At 47.3% G+C, this 12,658-nt stretch overlaps 1 pseudogene; it reads right to left on the reverse strand.

Moving 5' to 3' along the window:
* Window positions 1-2,650: 2,650 nt before the first annotated feature.
* On the reverse strand, window positions 2,651-10,537 carry LOC113920537 (annotated as a pseudogene).
* Window positions 10,538-12,658: the final 2,121 nt, after the last annotated feature.

Genomic DNA, 12,658 nt, shown 5'->3' on the forward strand with positions numbered 1-12,658 from the left:
CCCGGGATGGAGTGGATGGTGCAGGACAGAGGGGGCTGGATTTCTGCAAACTGGGAAGGACGGGGGAGGGGTCAGCACACGCTAGGGGCGTGGCTCATAATAAGCCCCGCCTACTGCCCACTGACCAATCAGGGACCACGCTGGGCTTTGGGGACTTCTGGCTCTTTCCTGCTACTGCAGGCCATCTTTACCTTCAGAATCGTGGGCCTGCGGGGACTTGCAAGATATAAGTTTGAATGAGAGACCCAGGGACACCCCAAATCATCCAGGGGCTCTCCTGTCGGACGGATGCTTGGGGAGCGAGGCAGAGAGGGAGGTCCAAGGTGGCGGTAGTCTGCACAGGCTGAAGCAGGCAAGGAAGCTTTGAGAAGGTGAAAAGAGAATAATCCTCATCAATAAAGCAGGAGCCAGCATTTCCTAAGCATTTACTCAGCATGTGCCAGGCACTTCGGAGGGCCCAGCTCCTTTACCCTTCCCTGCTCTAGGCGGTAGTTGAGGCGGGTGACTGGCTCTAGAACACCAGCTAGTCAGGACAGAGCTTGCCCTGTATTTCCTTGCCATCTACCCATTTCCAGTCCCTATTCTTCACCTCCTTGTGGCATTCAATCCTGTTGAAAGCCTTGCCTTCTTATACTCATCTTTCATGGCTCCAGGACACCACTGTGTCCTTGGCCTCCTCCCACTGCTCTGGGCATGCTGTGTGCATCTTCCTCTGGGCCCTGCCCAGGCCTCTGCTGTCAGGGTTGTGTATATGTGTGTGTGCGTGTGTGCACGTGTCTGTGTATTTGATACATAGTGTCTCTAGACTACAGGTGCCTTCTGGAGTGATGTAATTGTGCAGTGTTGGTCCCATGCATTGAATGTGCCTCGGGTTCATTCCTTGGGCTTCTCACCTATAACCGGTCTCATTGTTTTAATATTATCTCTTCCCTGACAACCTCCAAACTTATTTCCATCCCTGACAAATCTCATGGCCTCTAGGACTAATCCACGTGGCTGTCTCAACTCAAAAATACCAGAGACCATCAACAGAACTCATGTTCCTTCCACACTGTCTTCTCACCATGAAACTTTCTGTCCCAAGATCCCAAAATGGAAACTCCTGGGTCTTCATTGATCGACCTCTGCCCTGACACCTCTGATCCCCCTCTCTGACCCAGACCTACCCCCAGCCCATTGTCTTACTACCCCAACATCCAGTCACCAGGGTGGATCTGCATCTTGAATCTCTCTGGTACCAGCACCACATTCCTGACGTGTCCATCATTTCACACCTAACTGAGGCAGTCCCCTAGCAAGTGTCACTGCTTGGTCATTCTGCAAAAAGAGCCCTCTAACCCAAATTTTACCATAGAAATCTCCCTACTAGAGAGAAGATGGTACTAGAAGCAGAGGCTGGAGTGATGTGGAGGCCACAGACCAAGGAATGGGGGCAGCCTCTAGAAGCTGGAAAAACCAAGGAAACCCCTAGAGCTTCCATAAGGAACACAGTCCTGCCAACACATTTTGGGCTCCCGACTTCCAGAACAAGGTGGACCTGTCTTTCTAGGAAAAGCTGAGCCCACCACTTCCTTCCAAGAAGGTTCTCTGAGAAGACTCAAGCTCCTGCAGGACAAGCTGATGTCACATTACTGATTCAAGGGCACTGACGTTAGGTGGGTGATGTGAACACATGGGGACAGGGACGGGGACGGTGCCAGAGGTCCCAGCATCAGTCCTGCGGCTCCAAACAATCACCGAGGCAGAGACTGGGCTGGAAGAGCTTCCTGGACACCTATAACACCAGATTCTCATCCCCTTCCCCATCTCAGCTGGTGGCTACTCCTTCCTTCCCATTGCTCTGGCCCAAAACCCTGGGGGTTGTGGCCGACCCCTCCTTCTCTCGCACCCTATCGTTGCCAGGGATTTTAGTTGCCTCTATGGTCACGACAGATCCTTCTGCAGAGCACCCTGGTTCAAGCTGCTGTCCTCTCTCACCTCAGTCACTGCCAATGGCCCCCTAACAGGCTTCCGGTTCCACCTTGCCCCTCCTTCAGCCTGTTCTCTGTGCTGTGGCCAGAGGATCCTTTCCCAATGCAAACCTGACCACAGCTCTGCTTGAAACCCTGGAATGGTGCCCCATCTCCCTCAGAGTAAATCCCAAGTCCTTAGAATGGCTACACACCCCACAGGATCCAGCCATCCTCCCCTTGTCTCTATGGCCTCCTACCCATCCACCTGAGTTTTACCGGCCTCCTTGCTGTTGTACAAATAGGTCAGGCCTGCTCCTGACTCAGGAATTTTACTCCAGCTGAATTCTCTCCCCTCCTTTAATCTTTGCACTTCCTGTCCTCAGTGAGGCTACCCTGATGAATTGTGTCCCCGCCTTCCCAGAAAAAAAAAAATCTCCCTACCAAAAATTTCCATGCCCTTCCCTCACCGAAACTCATATTACTTGCTCTTTACCTGCCATGTCCACTTGTTTCTGTTCCCTCCACCCCACTACAAGCCCTTGTTTAAACACCACTCATCTTTGCATATTTATTCATTCATTTACCCAGCAAATATTCATTCATTCATTCATTCATTCATTTGTTCATTCATTACTTTTAGAACCTTTGTTTCCCATCAACCTTATTTCCCCTTTCTGTTTAAGAGTCTGTAGAACAGCTTAAGACCACTCTGTTGTTCCTAACCTTTCAGTGTCCTGAGCAGTGGGAGCTGCAGAGCCCTCATCAGTGGCTGGCTGAGCACTCCAGTCTTCCTTGGGGTGGATGGTTGCACAGGGCACCTGCATGCCTTCAGACCAGTCTGAGACCCTGGGCTGGGTAGCAGTAAATTCAGGAGCTGGGGCAGTCCATTCACCCTGAAATTCCCCTTGGGTCACTGCCTTTTCAGCAGCAGCCTGTCCTAACTCTTCAGTCTCTTCAGGCTCTCTGTAGAAGTAGAGATCAGGCATGACATCCCATGGGTGTTCACGGGAGATGGTGCCATGCATGTGCAGAACTTCTCAGTCGGCATCCCCTACATCAGACCCATTGAGTGAACTTTCTTGTTGTTGCAAGGCATGGCAATGTCCACATAGCACAGGGGAGAGTCTGTTCCACAGAGCGATGGTAGATGGGTCAACATAAGAGGCCTCTGTGAGAGGCCAGTGTTTAGCCCTGGAATCAGTAACCACCAGAAGCCACCAGGGAGGCTGCCTGGATCTGGTTGGTGAAGGTCCCAGAGGTGAAGCGGCCTGCAGTAGGAGTGGCTCTGGTGGCAGCAACAAACGTCAGCATAGCTCGCTGGCTGGGATTCCTGGAGGATATGGTGCTCACACCATCTGGGTTTTCAGTGGCAGCAATGGCGCAAGCTGACGGCGGAAGCTTCTTCCAGGTTGTCTTCAGATTTATGATGTAGATGCCATCACTTTTCCTTTTGCAGATGTACCCTTCCATTTGGAAGTCAAGGTCAGTGCCACCCAAGTGCGTTCTTGCTGCAAGAAATTTGAGGACATCCTCCTCCTTCATTTGCAGAACATCAAGGGCTATGGACCTTGTGAAATTTCTCTTTAAGTTATGACAGGAACCCAGAACAATGTTGTATGGACCCCTCTCTGGGTATCATGGGAAGGTCAGCAATTATTTTTTGATGTCACCTGTGAGTCAGGCTCTGTGCTCAGTGCTGGGAAACATAAACATGAGACAGATCCTGGCCCTGCCTTCATGGAGGGTGGACTCTAGTGTCCATGCTGTCACACATGTTATTCTGCCATGCTGATATCCTCTTTTCCATCTGGAAAATGCCTACTCATAAATAGATCTTATACTTTCTTCCCATGCACCAATGGATCATCTTGTATACCCCTTAGAGGATACACACTGCATTTTGAAGACACCTAGACCAAGACCTCAAACAGTATGTAAATAGATCTTTTTTTTTTGGTTGAATGTGACAGAAAATGAATCAAGCCAGTAGAAAAAGGAGTTTATTGGATTATATAAACAGAAAGTGCAGGGGTGCATCTAGCCTCTGGGACTGCATGGACATCACTCATGTTGCGAGGACCCTCTCTGCTCTTTGCCTCAGGCTTTCTGCCTTGATCTCTTCTACTGGAGAGATGAAAAGAGGAGAAGGATGTGTCCACAGGAAACTATAGGCTTGTATCAGTCCAGACTGGCAATGACTCCGGGAAAAGCTATCTCTCTTAGCATCCATGTAAAAATCTTAGGGAAAGGATGTGATTGGCCCAACTTGGATCATGTAATCATCCCTAACCAATGACTGAGGCAGGGAGATTAAGAGCTTTGATTGGCTGGGCATGGGTCACTCATCACTGTTGCCTAGAGGGCAGAGCACTATGATTGGCAGCCAAGTGGAACCATATAAAATAAGGGAGGAGCAGTTCTCCAAAGGAAAGCAGATGTTATGGCTAAGAGGGGGGGAATGATGTGGGGCAGACCAAAACAAAATGTCACTACAGTGAGGGGGCAGAACTATATCCCTGATCCATTATTTGTCCATTGCACCACACAGCTTGGCAACTAGATGATCAAAAAGAACGTCCCTCAGAGCACAGGTATGATCCTAAAATGGTCCAGGTCCTCACTGTTGCTCACTCTTGTGTAGGAACAGTTAATGGCAAAACATTTCCTCATTCTTTCTTTTTTAAAAAGATTTTATTTTATTTATTTGAGAGAGAGAAGGAATGAGAGAGAGAGAGAGCATGAGAGGGGGGAGGGTCAGAGGGAGAAGCAGACTCCCCTCTGAGCAGGGAGTCCAATATGGGACTCTATCCCAGGACTCCAGGATCATGACCTGAGCCAAAGGCAGTCACTTAACCAACTGAGCCACCAGATGCCCCATTTCCTCACTCCGAATATTTCTTTCTAGACTTTTCTCAGTCACAAGGGAGTAACAGGGATGGATTTACCTAGAAGACTGGACAAAACATATGACACAACAATTTTTAGACAATAGAAATCAGGCAACTCAGAATTATGATCTTTGACTGAAGAGAAACAAATGAGGGAAGCCCTATGAGAGATACCAGAGGGTCATATTTCAATAGTGGGACTAAACTAACTCTAGAATAAAGGTTACTCTAGTCTTACCTTTAAAAAGCTTTAAAACAAGCCTCTGAAAGATTATACTGGTCTTTTAATGGCATGCCAGAACAAAGTCCAGCCCTCTTTAATGGACTACCAACCAAATCCTGTACTCAACAACATAAATTTACATTGCATCCAATCAAGAATGACTAGAAGTGCAAAGAAGCAAAAAAAGGTTACCCTTAACAAGGAAAAAAATAAATTAATAGAAATATATTCAGAAATGACAGAGATCTTGGAATTAGTATTCAAGGATACTAAAATAACTCTTACAAATATACTTATGCTCAGTGATTTGGGAAAAAACAGGAACATAACGAGGAAAGAAATAAATGATAAAAAGACCCAAATGGACTCCTAGAGATGAGAAATATAGTATTTGAAATGAAAATTTCACTGCATAAGATGAACAGCTAATTAGACACTGCTAAAGACAAGTTCAGTGAACTTGGAGACATAGCCTTAGAAACTTTCCAGAATGAAGCAAACAGAGAAAAAAAGATTAAGAAAAATATCAACAGAGTCTCAGTGACCAATAAGGCAAATGAAATAGTCTGACATACATGGAAGTGGAGCCTCAGAAGGAGAGAGTGGAGACAGAAAAAACATTTGAAAAAGTAATGGGCAAAAGTTTCAATTTTTTTTTTTTAAGAGAGGAGAGAGCAAGTGTGGTGGGGAGGAGGAGAGGGAGAGAGAGAATCTTAAGCAGGCTCCATGCCCAGCACGGAGCCCAACGCAGGGCTCGATCTCACAACCCTGAGATCATGACCTGAGCCAAAATCAAGAGTTAGATGCTCAACCAACTGAGCCACTCATGTGCCCCAAAAGTTTTGAATTTGATGTAAACTATAAATCCGCAGACCAAAGAAGCTCAATGAACCCCAAGCAGGATAAACACAAGTAAAATCACACCAAGGAATATTCAATCAAATTGCTGAAAGCCAACAATAGAGACAAAATCTTGAAATCCGTCAGAGAATGAAAAAACAAACAGAACATACAAAACATGCACCTGGGAACAAAGATAATGACAGCAGACTTTTCATCAGAAACTATGCAAGTTGGAAGACAGTGAATCAATGTCTTTAAACTGCCACGGGGAGGGGTGGCAGTTTAATCTAGAATTCTATTAATTAATAGAATTAATCTAGAATTCTATTCCCAGGGAAAATATCTTTCAAAAACAAAAATGAAATTATTTTTTCATACAAATTAAAGGTGACAGAATTAGTTGCCAGCAGATCTGCTCTCTAAGAAATGTTACAGGAAATTCCTCAGGAGAAGGAAAATGATACCAGATAGAACTTTGAATCTACAGAAAGAAATTATGAGAGCAAGAGCTGATAAACATATGCATAAATATAAAATATTTTAGAGATAATTGACTGTATAAAACAAAAACAATAATTCTATATTTGGAGGTTTATAATATCAGTAGAAAATGTATGACAACTATAGCACCAAGGATGCAAGGGAATAATGGAAGTGTAGTGTTGTAAAGTTCTTACACTGTATGTGAGATGGTATAATATTAGGGATGGCAGATGGTGATAATGTGGTATGAAGCAAGCCTCCTGGAAGTAAGTCCTTAGGCAATCACTAAGAGAATAAAAAGTGTAGCTACTAAGCCAAAGGCAGAGATAAAATGGAATCTTAATATTTCCTTCTGTGTCTAATGAGCCCCATTAAGGTAACACACCCAGTTTCTCTGCTCTCTCTCCTTCATTCTGCTCCAGGGAACATTGAGTGGCTTACCTGATAGATGAGTCAGGATTGAGTGACCCAGCCCCTTTTTCTGGCTGCAACCTACCTGCAAGGTGCATGCATTTTTGCTGTGCTCTTGTGGTTAGGGGAGGCTAATGATGGTGCAGGATTGCCTGTGAGTTCTTTGGTAAATCTAATTCTGGGTTTCCATGTTAGGAAGCCCAGTTGCCCACAGCCATGAACCATGTTCTTCAAAATCAGCTTCATCCATAGTAAATCAAAATTTGGTCTCTATCTACCTTGCTTCTTTGTCTAATTTCTTACTTGGTTTAAAAATCAGTATTTGTGGAGGAGATACTCCCCTGTGCCATATACCACAGTGGGTAGCTTGTCAGTCAAGTCCCTGATGGAGCAAAGGTGCTAGACCCCTCCCCTAGCTGCCCTGTGTCGTTGCTCACAGGAGCTTGAACATAGAGTCCCGGAGCAGAGGTGGCAGAGGTGAAGAGGAAATACCTGGTTGCTGGACCCCCGGGCTCATAGAGGACGGAAGGTGCCTTAGGTGAGCCTGGCAAAAAGGGAGGGGCTCAGCTTTCCTCCTTTCACCTGCTGCTCAGAACCCCCAATGTCTCCCCAGGGGCCCCCCTCAGCCAAGCAAGTTCTGACAAAGTCACAGGCTGGGGGCAGAAGGCCTGGATTCCTTGCCCAGCCAGGCCACTAACTCACTATGTGACTTTAATCAAGTTATGCCTCTCTTGGTCAATCTGGCTTCAGTTTCTCCATCTATTTTTTTTTAAAGAATTTTTATTTATTTGACAGAAAGAGAGAGAGCACAAGCAGGTGGAGTAGCAGGTAGAGGGAGAGGGAGAAGCAGACTCCCCGCTGAGCAAGAAGCCTGATGTGGGACTCGATCCCAGGACCCTAGGATCATGACCTGAGCCGAAGGCAGACGCTTAACCGACTGAGCCACCCAGGCCCCCCTCAGTTTCTCCATCTAAAACAAAAGGGTTATGCTAGACAATATCTAATAGTGGCTCCTCTGGCCTTTATTATTTCTGTGTCTAGGCCAGAGACTATAGCCTAAGGCTACATTCAGAATTGTTTGTTTGTTTGTTTGTCCTACACTGTGTTTGAATTTTTTTCTAGTTAGTTGGTAACATTGGGAAGATTTCACATATAAATCCGAATGTCCAGCTCTCTCAAGAAATTCTAAGTCTTCACTGATGCCTACAAGTGAGAAGATGGACTTAAGTCCCAGCTGGCCCCCTTAGGGGAATGTGGCCTCTCCAGGTGACCATAGTCTCCACTTGGCCACCACCATTCATGTGTGTTGTCTTCTGGCCCCCATAGCACTCGCTCTAGGGCCTCAGTACCGACAGTAGGGAGGCTGCGATATGAACCCATGTCTCTGGATTCCCTCACCACTGTGATTTCTGCCATTTTCTGTGGCTGATTGGGCTCTCCCTACATGGGCCAGGGGAGAGGAGTGACAATATTTCGGAGCTGCCTGGGGTTACCCTAAGGGAAGCTGGATTTAGGGTGGGGGAAGAGACACAGAACTGCATGGGCTTAGTGCGTCCCTCGTGTCCCATGGTGGACTCCAATGCTGGAAATGCAAGCAGAACCAGAAGGTCCCCTGGGTCCTGTTCCTCCCCACCCCCAACTAGTGGCTGAGCCAAAAGGCTGGAGTTAAAGTCCCTCACCTGTTGACAGCTTTACAAATCTCCCCCAAACCTCCACTAATGTGGTTAAATCATTGTCAGAGGCACAAGGTCGGGTCGCCAGCTGGCTGCCCCATGCCGAGAAGGACAGTGGTGGTAGTGGTAGGGGGTGGGGGAGCCTGTAAGAGGCCCTGCCTTCCATCTCCACAGCCTCAGATCCCACACTCCCCAGCTTTGGGGACCCCAGCTGTACTCCCAAGGACTTCTATCCCGAGTGATGCTGAGAAGTAATCTCAGCTCTGGTGGCAACCTGGCCCAGGGAAGTCTCACAAGCTATAGGGCCAGACAGACCTGGGGTTGAGTCCTGGCTGCCCACCAGCTGTGTCCACCAAGTAAATTACTAGATACTCTGAGCCTCCGTTTCTTCACCTGTTGGAAATTTCACCCACTCTGGGAAGTCTTCTCTGACTTCATGTCCCCTGGAGATTTTCTCCTCCTCCAATCTGACTTCTGTGCTGCTCCCAGGTACCGGCCCCCAAGCCTTGAGGTTCCTTGCCTGCTCGTTCAATGACTTCTCTCCCTGGGGATGGGGGTTGGGGGAAGGCTGGATGACAAACCCCTGGACAGTGGGATCCATGCTAGATTGGCCTCATTTCCAACCTCTTGCCCACAGGCTGCCTTGCTCCTGCCTCTCCCCCTCACCCCAATGCAGGAGGGACCATCCACAAGCTCCAATGAACACAGTGGTAAACCTTTAGCGGTATGCACCAAAAGCCTTAAAAAGCACATACCGTCTGGCATAACAGTCTCACTTCTAGGACATTTCCCTAAAGAAATAATAAAAATGTTCATCTCAGTGTTATCTACAGAGGGCAAAAGTTGGACATGACCTAAATATCCAAAAGGGGATTTTTTTATTACATATATGATGATACTGTACCTGAACATTCAGAATATATGTAGCAATTAAAACAATGAAGTAGATGTATAATTCTTTGGCTGTTCATAATATGTAAGTGTTAAAAGAAGATTATAGGACAAAAACTATAGAGTGAATTCTTTGTGTCTCTTCTCTCCATATATATGTATGTGTGTGTTTGTGTTGGTGTGTGTAGATAGAGGTATAATATCATAAATGTTAACATTGTTGACAATGGTGGTGAGATTAATGGGTGATTTATAGTATTTTGCTAATCTACACTTCTCTGCAGTGAGTTACTTGGGAAGTTAAAGAAACAAAAAAACATTTATTTTAAAGCTGAGTGCCACAGGTTGGGCTCTGAGGGCCTCCCTGTGGGCCCCCACGTTGGAGACCGAATGAGGCCAGGTGAGGCCAGGTGAGGCCAGGGACGGGATGGGCAGCAGAGCTGGCTCCAGCCCCCCTCCAGGCAAGCCCGAGCCAGGCTGAATGACATCCGCTTTGGTTCTTGGCCTGTGTTGGGCACTCAGTCTCCAGGGGGGACCTTGTCTGGCCAGGTGATTGCCCGCCCCCTCCACCAAGCCCGCACCTGCTCCATTAATCTTCCCTGTCCTCACCTGGCCGACGGAGCCCACTCTGTGTGTTGACCTAAGAGGAGGGTGCCAAGGGCCCAGGGAGGGGCTCCTGCTCCAAACCTGCCGTTGCTCAGCAGCTGAGGCCAGGTTTGTCATTGCTGATGGATGAGCTGTAGGAAGGCTGCTCTGTCCCCCCACCTTCCCTGGTCCAGGCAGTTCCTTGGAGCAGGGTGGCTAATTAAGGTCCATGAGCCACACACAGACCCCTCTTCCAACGCAGATCTGTGGTACCATAAGTTTTCTCATTTAAACCTCCCCTAAGCCCAAGAACATAGCAGGTCAGATAACAACCATTGTATAGATGAGAAAATGGAAGCAATTAACGTAGCAATTCAAATGACAAGGTAGATCTATATTTCACTAAGAAGGAAAGATGTTCATAACATATTAAGTGAAATAGGATAGTATAAAAAAGTAGAGTATAAGGTTTTCTTCATGTCTATATAAAAGTCTGAAAGGATATCTGCCCATTGCTAACAGTGAGTGGGCTGGGATTCCAACCAGGGCTTTAGACTCAAATCCCATACTCACTTCACTGTCTGTCATTGTCTCTTTGTCCTGAGGCTCTTTCTTCCTTCAAGTTCCTACTTCCTCTAGGTGGCCTTCTGGGCCTCCTCCCCAAATCCGGTGTGGGCCATCTCAGTCATTCTAGAAACCCTGTCCTCTGACAAGCTCTTAGGCCAGCACTGTGCCCTCCATAGCAAGTCCGCATTCGTCCTGATCATCCACATTCCTGAGAGCCCCCAGCTGGTACCCCGGGGCTTTGCCTCCACCCCACTAGATGAGGCCTCCCTTCTTCCCATCTTCTGGCATCATCCTGATGACATCAAGTCCAAAACCCAAAGCTCATACATTCAAGGGAAAGGCCCACGGCTCCTCACTTAGATTCTGTTAGTTCTTCTTTTACGCAATCCCACTGAGCTTGGAACACTGGCTCCCCAGGCCATAGGTGATAGGGGGCAGCACACTAGAAAGAAGGTGGCCAGCCTCCAGAGCCAGGCCACTTAAAATAACTGAGGCCAGGATAACAGAGAGAAGAGCTCCATCCTCACAGCAGTCTGGGGCCGTTGTCAGAGAGGGGGGCACACTTCGGGAGCTCCGGGAGTGCCCAGAGCTGGACCACGGCTGACACTTGTGAAGTTTGCCTAACCACCACGACAGGTGAGTGTGGAAGCCAACCCCTGCTGAGCTTTTACTGTTGGCCACACACTTGGCATGCGGTGTGTGCTCTGTAAAGAGGTAAGAAAGATGCAGTATTTTTTGAAAAGTCTGTTAGTTCCCCGGGGCCACCATACCACATGGTCACATAAAACAACAGAAATTTATTCTCCCACAATTCTGGAGGCCGGAAGTCTGAAATCAGGTTGTCGGCAGGACCCTGCTCCCTCCAAAGCCTCCAGAGAAGACGCCCTCTTTGCCTCTTCCAGGTTCTGGTGGCTCCTGGCACTCCTCCGCTTGGGTTCCCTAAACCCAACCTCTGCCCCTGCCTTCATGTGGCCTTCCTCCCTGGGTCTCAGGATCTGTTTCTTCTCTCCTCTCTTCTAGGGCCTTGTCACTGGATTTAAAGCCCACCTAATCCAGGATGAGCTCATCTTCAGACACACAACTTAATTACACCTACAAAGACCCTTCTTCCAAATAAGGTCACATTTATGGATTCCTGGTAGACATATCTTCTGAGATGGGAAGTGGGGGGCACTATTCACCCCACCACAGAGAGATTCTTAATCTCAGATGGTTACAAAGTTTTTAAAAGTCCTACTTTAATGTTTAACCAAACCAACCAGTTTCTGGTAAATGTTTTTATACAGAAAGCTCATTTCCTGAGCAGGTGCTGGAGCTCCGGATCTACCTTGAATTTCCAGAGTGCCTGGCACAGTGCAGGGCACATGGGGGGCACCTGACCAATCCTGAACCAATGCACGCATTCAGTTTCCCTTCCATCCCTTTCTCAAACCCCGTGTGGTACAGTGGGAAACTGGAAAGGGAGGAAGAAGGATCACTAGTTTTTGAGTTGAGAGGCGGGAATTCCAGCCCCCCTCTTCCTCCTCACTCACTGACGTCTTAGCCCCTGAGTGCCTATACCAAGGCTCCTGATCTCTGCTTGCCTGGCCAATTCACTGCAAAGGTCCCTGTCTGGGAAGCCATCCCACCAAAGATATTTTTAAAAATCAAAGTACTATTGCATTCATTCTTCAATGCTTTTATTTATTTATTTTTAAGATTTTATTTATTTATTTGAAAGAGAGAAAGAGAGAGAACTCAGGGGAAGAGTGAGAGGGAGATGTGGGGCTTGATTCCAGGACCCTGGGACCATGACCTGAGACAAAGGAAGATGCTTAACCGACTGAGCCACCCAGGCACCCCTCATTAAAACTTTTAAATGATAACACTTCCCACTAATTAAAAAATAATACAAGCTCAGGGCAAAAAACAAACAACTTTTATTTTTTAATTTTAATTTTAATTTTTTTTAAGATTTTATTTATTTGTTTGACAGAGAGAGACACGGTGAGAGAGGGAACACAGCAGGGGGAGTGGGAGAGGGAGAAGCAGGCTTCCCGCGGAGCAGGGAGCCCGATGCGGGGCTCGAACCCAGGACCCTGGGATCATGACCTGAGCCGAAGGCAGACGCTTAACGACTGAGCCACCCAGGTGCCCCAAAAC

The sequence above is a fragment of the Zalophus californianus genome, chromosome 15 (genome assembly GCF_009762305.2).
Source record: "Zalophus californianus isolate mZalCal1 chromosome 15, mZalCal1.pri.v2, whole genome shotgun sequence".
Lineage (NCBI taxonomy): Eukaryota > Metazoa > Chordata > Mammalia > Carnivora > Otariidae > Zalophus > Zalophus californianus.